The sequence below is a fragment of the Catharus ustulatus genome, chromosome 6 (genome assembly GCF_009819885.2).
Source record: "Catharus ustulatus isolate bCatUst1 chromosome 6, bCatUst1.pri.v2, whole genome shotgun sequence".
Classification (NCBI taxonomy): domain Eukaryota; kingdom Metazoa; phylum Chordata; class Aves; order Passeriformes; family Turdidae; genus Catharus; species Catharus ustulatus.
The window spans coordinates 59309091-59323348 of record NC_046226.1 but is presented as its reverse complement, the minus strand read 5'-3'; the positions used below and the strand labels follow the sequence as shown (position 1 = coordinate 59323348).

The window sequence follows — 14258 nt, the reverse complement described above, 5'->3', positions numbered from 1 at the left end:
ATCTCTCTGATCAATAGCAACACAAAGATGTTCAGTTCATACACATTTAAAGGGTACCAACTTGATCAAAATGTATCTCCACATCTTACCCATTACAGTTCCCAAATTCGGGACTGTTCAGCTACAAAAACAATATTAAATCATTTACATTTCTTTGCAAGGGGAAAAAAAAAATTAAATCAAGCACAACTATAGCCTGTTTCTAAACTTTAGATGCTTATTCCACTTAAAGGTTTTTCCCTTTGTTGTTACACAATCTGTTGTTTAACATTAATTAATAGAAAATTGCACCTCTCAGGATCACAGACAGGAACAATGCTTTTTACATTTGCTTTGATGCCATGAAAAGCTATGCTCTCCACTGCCCAAGTGCTTACAGTTTCCCTCAAACAGAAAACAGGAAAGAAGCAAGATTTCTGTCCCAAAACCAGCAAGCAGAAGCAGCGGGAAGAACATCCTTGTTATTGTAGTAAGTTAATTATTATAATTATTGTTATTACAAGGACTTAATTACAACGCAGCAAGTGGAATCCAGCACGGGCAGTGTGCTGCCCAGCACTGCAGCGCCTGCAGCAGCACATCTGGCACAGGGGACACACCTAAGGGAGGCTCCTGCACAGCTGGGGACTCCAACACCCCCTGAGCCAGCCCAGGGAGAGGAAGGGATGGTGCCTGCCTCCCCAGGATCCTCCTGCAGCATCTCCCAGAGTGTTAGAAATACATATTAGCACACTGGCTTTGCATAAATGTTAGAGTGGATACTGTATGGGTGCTGTTGAAATGTTTTTAAGATACAGTTTTCTTTAGGAGTAACATAAGCTGATAAAGTATCTTTGTAACAAGTGAACTACCTGCTTAACCGGAAAACACACAACAAAAACACCTGCCAGTGATACACCAGCTACCAGCACTGACCCTCTGCAGAAATAAAGACCACAGCTCAAATTAAGACTGATTAAAAAAAAATAAATTAAAACTACAGCCAAAAACCACACATCCTCTAAAAAGACAAACTCAAGGAGTGGTCATGCAAAACAGTTCTTAAAATATGAAAAATAGTTTATAAAAAAGTTTGAAAATATATGATGGTTCTATGAATATGCAACAGGCTTATGAATTTAAGGGTGTCTCCAAAACAGCAGGGGTGCTCTCAGCTGAATACCAAGCACCCAACCATTATAACCTTTTGCTTTATTGTTTGTCTCTTATTAAACTTTTTAAAATCCAGCAGGAAAGTGAACCTCGTTTTTCTGAAGAGGAAGAGCTGCTCCTTGCTGGAAGGTGTCGGACAGGCAGCTTGGCCCCAGAGCAGTCTGAGGTGCCCAGTCCTGCTCACAGCACCCTGCACAACTCTGCATGGCTGGGGAGGGACTGTGCTCTTCACACAAGGGCTGAGGTGAGGCTGACTCGCTCCCCAGCCCACACCAAGCCTTGCCCTCCAGAGCAGGGCAGGAGCAGATCACTCCAGCCCTGCTGTGCCAGGGAAGCTGGTGCTGAGACCTGCAATCACAGAGTTACACTGGCTCTGATTTCCTCAAACACCCTCTGCACCTTCACTAGCATCCCTTTAAATACCTGAGAGGAACCCTGACCCCTCAGATTCAGCAAGCAGCTTGCTTGGATGCTTGCTGTCATGCCAAAAGTCCAGTTCCACCTGCTTAAATTAACAGCTCTGTATTTGTTTTTAACCAATACAGTTCAATAACCCTGTCAAAAGCAGACCTTTTTTTAATGTAGTATCTACTGATCTGTCGATCTCAATACTCTTATTCTTACAGATTTGTTAAAAACAAATGATGTTTTGGAGGGGAGAATAAAAAGAATAATTAAAGAAGGTGGGTTTGGCCTTTATGTGCTGCTATTAATTGGAGTTAAATTAACCAAATTATAAGAACAAGATACCAAACTCACTTTCACAGTATTTAAGAAGAGCAGAAAGGATTGACCACTTCCCAGGTGTAAACACATTAAGATCAGTGTTGTCCCAAGCCTGAATGTGGCCCCATTAGCTCCAAAAGGTAAATAGTTCATCCCCATGCACAGATGTCAGAGCATACAGGCACTCCAAGTTTAAAGGACAGATTCTGCAGCCAACAATGCTCCACTGACACAGAGACAATCAATGTGTCCTTGATTATGAGGAGGCAAACAGTTTTCACTGCAAAAAGAAAGGAAAGAAAAAAAAAAAAAAAAAGGAGACTGAAAAACAAATCATATGTTTTTATTTTATAAGTTCCAAGCTGGGGTTGAGTTTTTTTTCAAGCCCTTTTGGAGTGCTGAAACAGAATAAAAATAGCTTGTTGCACAAGCATAAAACAAAGTAACTGCTAAATAAACATTTTAAATTTACTCCTATGTGCTCAGTTCTCACTCCCATTAGTCTCCAGGAGTTGGACAATTCCACAGAAATATTTTCCTGTTTTCTGGAAAACTGATTAGATGGGTTTTGTCCAAGAGCAGCGCCATAATGTGTTCCCTGTATTTCACATGCTGGAAAATGCAGCACAGAACGCAGTATATGCCAGTGCATCCTGACATTCAAATCAAGACCACAAATTATAAACAGTTTCAGCAAATTGACTCGAGTGCCTTTGTTCCTCAGACATACATCTTCCTATTGCTTACAAAAGCAGCATATACTAACCACGAAGGCTGCTATAGCCAGTACTGGGAAAGGAAGTTATTGAAGCCTGGATTTCCTGCTTTCAGCCCCAGCCAAGAGCTGTGAGGCTTGTAGTGGTTTCAGGAACTGACTCATCTAATGATTCATGGATAAGATACTGGTTTTAATATATTTCTGATCATAAGACTCAAACTTCAAAAACAGTGATGCTTAGATTTTGTTTTAAAGTTTAAAAAAAGTGCATAAATCAAGCAGACAAATATTGTCATGGGACAAACAGGCTAATAATTGTTAATAGGTTTTACAGTGAATTCTGTTAGGAAAAAAAAGCAACAGTGTGTTAAACATCCTGGAAATTCATTTCAAGAGAATGCTGACACTGAGTTAAAAATCCACTGTCAAAAACTTGAGTTACCTTCCCTGCAGCTCCAGCAGAGCTGCAATGCTAGTGGAGAGCAGCTGGGGTATCAGTGCAGTTTGAGAGCTACCCTCAGGTACAGGTGTGACCACTGCAGCCCAACCAGTGAGTCCATTGTTCGTGCAGCTGCTTTCTTCAGCTGCAGACAGAAAGCATCCCCAAAAACTGGCTGCTAACAAACGCTCGAGAAAGTTTTGTTCCAGGAGTGACTGGAACTCCTGAGGTCAATCGTAAAGCAGTGACTAACACTGGATTTTAAGTGCTCTCTCACACACACACACCCCTGCAGTTTTGTGCTAATTCACAATTCAAGCCCAGCCTTTTTTATGCACTGAGTTCTTCCAGAGCAAAGCACGCCTTCCAGAGCATCAAAACCCTTTCTGCCCACAACACAAATCTCATCAGTATGCTGTAACTTGAACTGCCAGGCTCCTGCACCTAAAAAATAGCTGGTGATGGGAGCTGAATTCTGCCAGGCTCATGTATGGAAAAGTACTGGTTTACTTTTTAATTTGTGAGCTGCAAGCTGCAGCCACTCACACCCTTGGTGCAGCGTGGTGGGGACAGAGGGGGACCTTAGCATTTCTATATTTCACCCCCTCCACAACCAACACAGGGGGGAAAAAATAAAAAAAAAAAAAAAAGAAAGCAAGCAAAATGCATCTTGCTCAGAGGAAAAGCAAAAGAAAAGCAAAGAAAAAACCAGCAGTTAAAACACTTGACAAGAAAAGGCCAAAGTGCGCTCCGTGGCTGGCAGTCATTTTATGGCTATAGTCCTACAGCAGATTTACTTAGATGACGTCAGTGGCTCCAATCCAGCTTTTCTTTGGTAGCATTTACCACTTGCCTCTTGAAGCCTCCACTATGCTACAGAGCAGTAGACCATAATCAAAATTCCCTTTGTGAAATAGAGTTTACCTCAGGGCACAGAGGCATTGCGAGCTGAATTGCAGGCTCTTCACCCTGTACTGCATGCCCAGAAATAAATAACCTACAATACTGTACTCTCCTTAATACAGAAGAGCCATTAAAAGCAGCCTGCTACCTTAAAAAGGGTCCTTTAATTTGTTTCCAAAAATCTCAGAAGCCAGAATATTCGTTAATTTTCCAAGCAACCAAGAACTATAATAATTCCACTACCCTTTGGACTTCTCAGTATTGTTTTTAGAGATTCTGGACGATAAAGTTATTTATGGGTCACTGTTTCACCAGCAAAAATTATTACTGATGCTAGAGGCTAAAGTGAATCTGTATAGGAAGCTGCATATTTAAAACTGTCTTCCAAATGTGCCCCTTCAACTGCTTATCTACAGCTGCTCAGTAAGCATACAGTAAATATGCCAAGAACCAGAGCAAGAAATTACTGTGCATAAGTAACAGTCAATTTAATGAGCAAAATGCACATTATTTGGAGCTGTGGATTTCCTATCACAAAGCAGTGGCTGAAACCAATGGAACACCAGTGAAGCCAAGTCAAGGAAATCCCAAATAAACTAAAACTTCACAGGCTCTGAAGTTTAAATCAAAATAACCCCCACAAGCATATGAAAGATGTGTCTTACGGTACTAAATAAGCACAGATTTGTTATGTTTTAAGGGAGCCATCAATCCGAGGCCAGCCATGCTCATTATGGGTGGTAACTGGATACATCAGTGAACTGAGAATTGCCTCTCACAGTTAAGCACAGAGGAATAACTAGCAGGGAAGATGCAGGCATGCCTCAGAGAGCTGAAAGAGCTCTCCTTGCCCAGGTCTTCACTTCCCTTGCCCCAAAACACCACTGTCACCAAACTGCACGAGTCACACCATGGACCTGCACTCTAAACCTGAATTTAGAACAGACTGAAAATTTGGGGGCAACCCCAAACCAGCTCAAAGTGGACTGGCACACACATCCATGTCCCTGCAGAGAAACCAGAAGCCCTCTAGCAGCCTCAGGTGCCAAGCCAAAGGCAGGGAGCCTTTCTCATTTTCTGCAGGTGCCAGCGTCAGCTAAGGCAGAGCAGCAAGGTGGGAGCATCACCTCTCCCTCCACTGCTCACCCATCTGGCCCCTGGGTGCCTTGTCAGCTTTGTCCTGCCTTTTTCCACTCAGTTATCTGGGTGGGCTTCAGTCAAATGGTAAAGAACGGCCACTGCTCAAATTGCTCACATTGCTGCACATGGACAGGAAAAAAATCTACTTCTCTTTGAACCTCTTCTCATTGCTAAGCAAAGTGGTGTCAGCAAAGAGATTCAGAAGATGACTGTGAATTTCTTTGAGAGGGAATCCAAGTCCTTTTCTTGGTCACTAAGGATCTGGACATGAAAGGCATGGCAAGCACAAGTGGCCCTTTCTTTCCAATATCCAGGGCTGGGAGCAGAGGGAAGGGAGCCCACAGTGACACCACATCCCTGAGCAGCAGCAGAGGACCTGGGAGACGGACTGCAAAGGCAGAGAGAGAAAAAAACCACAGGGAGGCAAAGAGCTTCACCACTGCTGGCCAAGAGCAGGTCTGTGTGTCCCAAGGAAAAAGCAGGGTCCAGCTGGGGTGCCCTGCAAGGAGCAGGAGACAGGAATGTGCAAGGTCAGAGAACAGCACAGGCACATCCAGCCCTAAGGACAGCACGAGCCTCTCAATGGGACCCTCTATTTATGGCTGGAAACTTCTGCTACAGCACAATTACTCCCAAAGAAAGGCAGGGCTAGGGGCAAGATGAAGGAACTCGACTCTTCCAGTCCCCTCCAAAGCTCAAAGTTCATCATGGAAAAAAAAAAAATTTCAAAGATCAGCTGATAGCACACATAGGGACACGACTGTTTTTAAAGGCAAATTTTTTGAAAGAATGAAGGCAAAGGCAGGGATATGGAAAATGAAACTGTTTACAGTTTTGCCTTTTTATTTTAAACTGTAAACCAGCTTTAGGACAAAAAAAAAAAAAAAGTATGCACTGATATTGATGATAGATTTAGTGTGAATAAAATTTCCTTTCTCCCATTTCTCCCATTAATTATTGTCCCAGATCACCATGTTTTTTAAATTGAGATACACATAACAGAAGCTTTAATCCCCTAAACCTTTATGAATTTACCTTTTCTTCCAAAGTCTGTTCTGACATTTTCTCCCCTCAAAACCAAAATGTCATTCCTGAATTATAATCTCCCAACAGAAAGACAACCACGTAAAAGGAAAGAAAAAATACCCCAAACAAACCATGCCAGCTAATTCCAAAAATAAGCCCCGCTGTTCACAGCACCACGAGGTGAATGAATGGTGAGAGATTCCACCAAGGGAATAATTGTGATGTCTGTAATGTTAAGGAATAATTTGGCACCAAAAGTACCCAAGGCCATACTGGTTGGCGATTCAAACACGAAGCATATCAAAACACTAGTGATAAGCTAAATTAACAGATAGCTTATCTGAAGCATATACTGGCCATATGGTGCCACAACTTCTGTTGCCTGTTGCTGGCATAACAATAGGCTACTGCAGTCTTAGACTGGAAGCACTATTTGACAAACTGTCAACAGCATTTTAATTTTTTTTTTTTTTGTAGAGCTCTAGGGCAATGGCACACTCGCCTATTTGCATTTTTTTTTTAAACAGGTGAACAAAGAGTAAACCAGATGTCGACTTTAGAAATCGAGCTGTCTGGATCAGGAGATTTAACAGAGGCAGGCATACTGCTACAGCTCAAATCTAGACAATGAGCTTTTCTAAAAACACTCTGGCCTAGGGGAGTGGCTATTTAAAACACTTGGCTTCTTTTATTTCAGCACTATGGAAGTGAATTCTGCTCTTAAGTGCCAGCTCAAATGAAGTCATTTTGTTTCACTGGGGCTTTCTTTACATTTCAGAAATGTAGCGTGTACTGTAGTAACGGAAGAGACAAAAAAATGGGGGGGGAGTGTGTGATGTGGAAACCAGCAATTTGATCACATACAAAAAAAAAAAAAAAAAAATCTTTGAAAGGACGATTCAAGTGCAAGTTACATGAAATTTACTTTTCCCTCTTAAAATAAAACACAAGCAAACACACCAACACGACCAAAACAAAACTAACAACAAAAACCAAAACTTCTGTCCAAACCACTTGAGTGCTTTAGAAAGACCTGATATTTACAGCCCCCTCAAGCTCCACAAAGACAAGCAAAACTGAGCAGAAAGGACCATTTGCAAGGGGATTGGATATGTTACAGAAACACGTTAATACCAAAAGTATCATCAAAGTTGTCTTCCCGCTTTATCTATAAAATAAATCTTACTATTTGAGGAGAAAAAAAAATCTTTTCATAGCAACGTGGCGATCTGCTCAATCATTTCAAAATTGACAAAATAAAAACTAATGTCAATCAATATATAGCAAGTCTGTCTATGATATTCAATTATGAAAATGTGCTCTTAGCTGTGTTCTGTAGGAGTGTGAAAGACATAATGAGAAAAATAGATAGCTTTCTGTCCTAATAATCTTTTCTGCTTTGATAGGCAGTTATGGGAACATATTTATTTTCTGACTTATACCCAGCTAAGTATGTAGCATTTTTAGATTATCTTTTCAAATTGTTCTTGAACATTCTCAGTTTAAAAAAAAAAAACTCCTTTCATGTTAAGTTGAGATTGCACTTGAACTCTTTCCAAAAGCCAGAGCTGTACTGAATTATGATAATTAGAAAGCTGTGCGCATAAAAGGCAGCACAGTTGATGCATTTAAAAAAGTTCATGCCAGAGAATATAAGTTCAATATGTTCTCACATAATTAACATTTCCCATCATTAGCAGCAGTTTTCAGTTCATGTATCTGTAAAAACAACAGCACTCGTCATTGTTTTAGATTCCCAGTCAATAGCAGTTTAATAGTTTTACACATAATCCCAAACTCTCCTTCCCTTCCCCCGCCCCGCACACGGAGATTTCACATTCAGCCTCCTGACCTGCTAGCAAACAAACTGGGATTCTGTGCCCCTGCTGCCACACAGACGGGCCCTGACCCCAAAGTTTGGGGAAAACCTCCCAAGAGCCAGAAACCCAAGCAAAGGTCCGGCAGGATGCAGGGGCAATAATCATGTTGTTGCGGCAAACAGCGAGCAGGAGACAAAGAACACAAAGTTGTGGGTGATACCTGGGACTGGACAGCAGCCAGAACTGGAACAGGCTGCCTCTGACAGGGCAGGTACAGGCTGGAGGCACCAGGAAATGGGGTCAGAGCCCTGCGCCAGCCGGGCAAGCGACTGCAAAGCCTGGAGAGACATCGCGGGTTCGCATCACGCCCCGGCCGCGCACCCAGCATCCACCCAGCACAGCAGGGCATGCAGCAGGCATGGCCCACAGCTTGGCCTTCCTGGGGACAGCCACTCCAGGCAGCTGCCAGCAACCCCATTTATATCTGAAATTATCATAAAATACTGTGTTTTAATTAATATCATTCCGGCAGAACGTTATTAACCCGATCCGGTACGAAAGCTGCTGAGTCTGTGTCAACGCAGACAGAAGTTTTGGGTTTACCAACAACAAGGTGAAACTCCCAGTGACTGCAGTGGGATCAGGACTTTGTTGCATGGTTTGTTACATTAAATCAGAAAACAGCTGAATTTTACGCGGCAGATCTGAGCAGCGGATTTGAAGTCGCTGCCTCGAAGGACTTAAGGCTGCAACTTTTCACTCTCTTCTGTTTTGGAAATGAGCAATCATTAAAACCAAACACAGAATTATTCCAGGAAATATTATTCCATCCTTGTTCCACTTGCAAGAGTCAAAAGGAGTTTTGTCCAAGAACAGAGAGCAAGATAGGGTCATAAAGTGAGAATTTACTGCAGAGATTTTTTTTTTAAAACTGTGTCTTCAGCACAGCTTAGAGTCAGCTGTCCTTACAATTAATAACACCATTAATCTGTTCATATATCACAGGATGCAATTCAAATTATCCAGCACTTGCACAAACTGCCACCAACCCTACAACAGCCCCTGCTTGCAGGGAGATGATTTACCTCCTGAAACTTCTAAAATTTTGTTGAGATTCAACAAAGCAAGGACTGCAGGCACAGGGCTGCAGTTTAGGAATATAAAACATCCCTGCTCACGGCAAAGCACAACACAGCAACAACAGAAATTAAACCTCAGATCCCAGAAAAATATTTCTCTCATGGAAAGGTAGGCCCCTCTGATGAGCTGGTGACTTCAAAATCATTTTTAAAAGGCCAATTTGCACCCTCATTACAGCCAATGTAATCCAGCAACCGGCCGTACCAAGCTGATGGAATTAAGATTAATTTAGACCAGATTTCTAAAAAGTCAGCCCTCACCTCATATTTGCACGTGCTGTGAATAAGAGCCCAAATGGAATGAATGATCAGCTGTTAATAGAAATTTGCCTTCAGGTCTCAGGCAGATTACAAGTTAAGCAGAACATAAGCCCCGAGCAGAAATTGGAAAAAGTACGTGTGTCAAATCAATATTCTTTTAAATCAAAGATGTCCTTCTTTAGGCATCGAATCTCACACTAACCATGTACATAAAGCATATGCTGTAAATATCTGAGTATTTGATCCAGCAAATGTTTATTCCTATGAGTCATCCTGGTCACTTTAACCTGAGCAAGGATTGGATCCAGCAAGCATTTTCTTTTTAAATAAATGGAATCACTACAGAAAGACAGCTTTTAAACTGCCCCTGGAGGGGTACAGGATTGATATTAATGACATGAAGAAATACCATCTAGAATGAGTGATGTGTATATATATATTTATATATATATGGTGTGTATCCAGTGAGAAACCATGTGCTCATAACAGGTAGCCTTCTCCCAGACACACACATCCAGAACTGTACAGCACATCTCCACATTTTGGGAACAGTCCTAGGCCCCTTCTAATAAAATCAGGTTATTTCTGGTGAAATTCTTCCAGCAGTGTAACCATCCCACTTTACAGACTGAAAGCTGACAGCAGTATCATGATACATGACTGCATGTTTTTACCTTTCCCCTTTTTTTTTTTTTTTTTTAGTGAAAGATGCCAATATTTCTCTACAGCTACAGAAGTTTTTATTCCGGTATTGCCTAAAGCTCACTTACAATATTATCACAAAGGCAGTTTAAACTGAAAGAAGGAAGAAATGTTTGGGTTTTTTTCCCCTCAGCATGTGACTCAACCGAACTTAACTTTTTCAGGCATGGACAAACAAAGCCCAGAAACCACTCTAACAATATCCAAAACCACTGCAGCGTCCAGCAGCAGCACCAGAACCCCAGGGGCTCCAAGTGCCAGCAAACACTGCCCACATGCTCACACATCACCCCACACACCCCACCACGCTGTCCCTGCCCAGCTGGGCACTCACAGCTAGGGCTACTCCACAGATGAGTTTCTGCTGGTCTTTTCTAGCTGTTTAATTAAAACTCCTCTAAGCACACTCTGTCTTTGCTGAGACTCCTGTCAAATCAACATTTTTTTCTTTGCTCCAGCGCTCCTGTGCACCCCAGTCAGCACCAAGAAACTGTGGAGAACACAAAATCACAGTTTGAGCCCCAAGAGCTGTTGTTCCACTCTCCTGGTTGAAAAGGCCAATAATATTTACTCCAGGATTGATGCTCAAAATACACCCAACATGTTTAGCCATAAAGTACTTTCCAAGGGTATTTCTAGATTGCTAAGAAGAAAAATCAGAATAAATCCTTTGCATCCAAAATTTCTGCTTGGTCAGCTGATAAAAACCTGGAGCAGACAAAATGCAAAATTATCTCTACTGGTATAGAAAATGCTTTATGACCTAACTAAACACCAGTGCAGTGTGAAGAGACGTTTTACCACAAAGGTGAAAAAATAAATGCGCCTCTAAAATGTTTACCCTTCATGAAAATAATTTCAAAAAGTTTTATTTTAAAAACTTGCAACTTCAGAACGCGACCCAAATATAAAATCTTCGGGTTTGGTTTCAAGAACATCCAGTGTTTTAATCCCTGTATTTCTATTCCCAAATAAAGGAAGCCTCTCTGTGTGTGTATGTGTGTATATAAAAATACATATGTTCACATACAAACAAACATGCAAGCTTCTCTCCCACCCTCAGAAGTAATTTAATATCCAGCTCTGTGTCATTTTTAATAGCACCATCTTACCATCAGTACAATCTAATATTCTGTAATGGTATTCCCCAACTATTTATAGAGATAGAATACATCATACATTACAGACACGCATTCCCAACCTAGGGTTGTAAGAAGAACCCTACATAATTTTAAATTAAGCCCTAATGTAATTATAATCATTTTTGTTTTCATATTCAATTGCAGGTAGCACTTAGTTATTTACATGAATTTTCCTGTGAGAGGCATTCCCACAGAGATTTCCATAGTGGATGTGCTGCAGCATAACTGAGCATGCAGCACGCTCTCCATGCTGCTCCCACCTTTGCCACTGCCCAGCTCTGTGGAACCGCTAACTAACTGGCAATATTGCATTCCCAAACTCCAGCAGCACCGGGAGAAAGCAAACACGCTCCTGCTAACACAGGAATACAGCTGCAGATGGACTTTTTGTCCCTGAGGCTCTGCCATTTCGGCTTACATTTCTTACAAACGCTGTTTTGAGTCAGAAAACAGCGGCACAATCTGATGTTCCTCGGCCTCTCCTGACTCGGAAGGAACAGTTCAAAAAATCCTGGGAGCCATTTCCATTCAGAGAGCGCAGGGCAGAACTGCTCCCTAACTTTCCAGCACTTCTGGAGGTCACTTCTCATTTCTTCATATCAAAGGCAGGCACTTGTTTCTAATAAGTTAACAACTCTCCTGAGAAACGTGGGTGGCTGGTATTTCATTGTTTCATAAATATTTTTACACTGGTAACACCGTCCAACTTAAAACAGATTTAAAGAGGAGAAAAATCACGACTAGGACAGTGCTCAACAGAGGCAGGAGCGCGAACTTTTTTTCCCTGGATATATTCTCCCCCCTCCCCTGTCTGTATTTCGGCTGGCTGTTTTTGTTTGGTTGTGCGGAGGGGCCCGCTTTGTTTTAATTCGGGTACAAAAGGCGCAGTGTATAAGTTTTCCCTCCCCCTTGGAAGTGTACTTCCTTTGAAAGCGCTCCTCCGCGAACAAAGACTCCGCACCAGCGCCGGGGACAGCTGGGCGATGGAGCTCTGCGAAACCTCGCCGAGAAAAAGGAAAAAAAAAAAAAAAACCACCAAAAAAAAAAAAAAAAAACCCAAACCGTAACCAAAACCCCGCGGTTCCTACCGAAAGGAAGTTTTCCAGGGACAATCTCCTCGGCGTTGCTGTAACTGCGACTTTGTCTTTTTTGGATACAACGATTCTGCTGACTCCCGAAAATTTTCCACTTGAATGTGCAATTAAGCAGCAGCGGCGGCGGCAGCTCTGGAGAAGGAGAAGAAGCAGCGAGAAGGGACATTCCTTCTTTCATCTTTTGGAGGAAAACAAGCCAAGGGAGGGAGGCAGAGCCGGGGGCAGGCCGGGGATGGCTGCGGAGCGCTGCGAGCCTGCGGCGTGCTCGCTTCCCCGCCGGGGAAGCCCGGTATAAAAAAGAAAAAAAAAAAAAAAAAAAAAAAGAGAGAGAGGGGAAAAAAAAAAAAAAAACCAACAAAAAAATGTGAAAAATGCCAAGGATCGGTGCGCGCGTGTGCGAGGGGGGAGAGCCCGTGTGTGTGTGCCGGAGTGAGTGAGTGAGCGGAGCGGCGTGCGCCCGGTGCCGGGCGGTGACTCAGGCCGGCCGAGCGCCCGGGCAGCCCCGGCCGCGGCCCCGCGGCGCCGCAACTCCGGCAGCGCCAACTTCTGCCCGCGGCCCCGGCCCCAAACCCGCCTGCCCCGCGCCGCGGGCCTGCCCCGCACCGCTTACCTCCGCCGCACCGCCAGCGCTCCCCCGGCACAACTTCGCCCGCCGCCCCCGGGCCGCCCCGGCTATTTATGGCCCCGCGCCTATTTTTAATCGGCCGCCCGGCTATTTATACGGCGGCCGTAGGTTGCGGCGGGCCGACGGACGGAGCCCTCGGAGGATGAGTTGCTGCCCGGCCGGCGGCGGGGCGGGCCGGGCTCCCGGCCGGGCTGCGCGGCGCCAGCGATGCGAGGAATGCGCGGAATGAGGGGAGGAATGAAATGAACGCGGGAGCGGGGCGGCCGCGGGGCGGAGCGCGGCCCGCCGCCCCCTGCGGCCCGGGCGGGCGGGCGGGGCCGCGGGCGGGGCCTGGAGCCGCGCTGACCTCATAGGGGAGCACCGGGAGCGGGCACCGCCACCGGGGACACGGGCACCGGCACCGCGGGTGATGCCGGCCCGCCCGGAGTTCCGAAGGATGCGCTGCGTGTGGCTCTGCCCTGGGGAGGCTCCCCCGGGAGCTCGGTGCGCGCACACCCGCAGCAGTCCTTGGGTGTCCTGCGAAGCTCGCACCCATCCCTAAGAGCTGTGCCCCAAAACGCCCCACAGCACGGCGTGAGAAGACACCCCAAATGGACACAGACACAGCACGGGGTCCAGTCTTCACCTCCATCCAGATCCTGACCTTTCTCACTGTCCCCATGCCCGGATTTCACAACGCTGGTTTTGCACCGCTCCAAAGGAGCGAGCCTGTGTGCCACTGCACTGTCTGTACCCTTCTTGTCCTGTGCAAGCCATCCCCAGAATCGCTCCCCAGCAGCATCACAGGCACGTCTGCCCCGCTGAACAATCCGCTACCTTGTGGAAATAATTGCAGGGAAGGCACAGCTGTTGTGCTTGTGAGGATTCATATTTGCATAAGCAAAACGGATAACTGGACACCTCGGTGTTTGTGGAATAAATTGCTTACTTTGATGTGCAAGCACACATTTCTACCCACCTTTGAAAGTTTGCCCAGCAGGGTTATCGCGTTTGGAGCCATCACAAAAATCCCATTGCTACCTCAGAAGAACAATGTATCGGTGTCCACACAAAAATCCCATTGCAGCCTCAGAAGAACAATGTATCGGTGTCCACACAAAAATCCCATTGCAACCTCAGAAGAACAATGTATCGGTGTCCATACAAAAATCCCATCGCAACCTCAGAAGAACAATGTATCGGTGTCCACACAAAAATCCCATTGCAGCCTCAGAAGAACAATGTATCGGTGTCCATCACCAGGCAGCCTTTACCTGTTCACATAGTAGGTTCACGACGGGCTGGTGGCATCCCCAATAAATGCCCTGCACATTTTTATTTTGCCCCATTGATCAGGGATGCCACCCTGTGAACACCAGCCATCCTTGCAGC

General features: G+C 44.5%; 1 protein-coding gene across 4 annotated transcripts in view; it reads right to left on the bottom strand.

Annotated features, from left to right (window-relative positions):
* The window catches only part of TEAD1 (TEA domain transcription factor 1), a 144008-nt gene extending 131650 nt beyond the window's left edge, over window positions 1-12358 (bottom strand). For all 4 annotated transcript variants that reach the window (XM_033062393.2, XM_033062390.2, XM_033062388.2 and 1 more), the window contains exon 1: window positions 12257-12358. The gene's annotated coding sequence lies outside the window, so the exon portion shown is untranslated. The remainder of the gene's footprint in view (window positions 1-12256) is intronic.
* Window positions 12359-14258: the final 1900 nt, after the last annotated feature.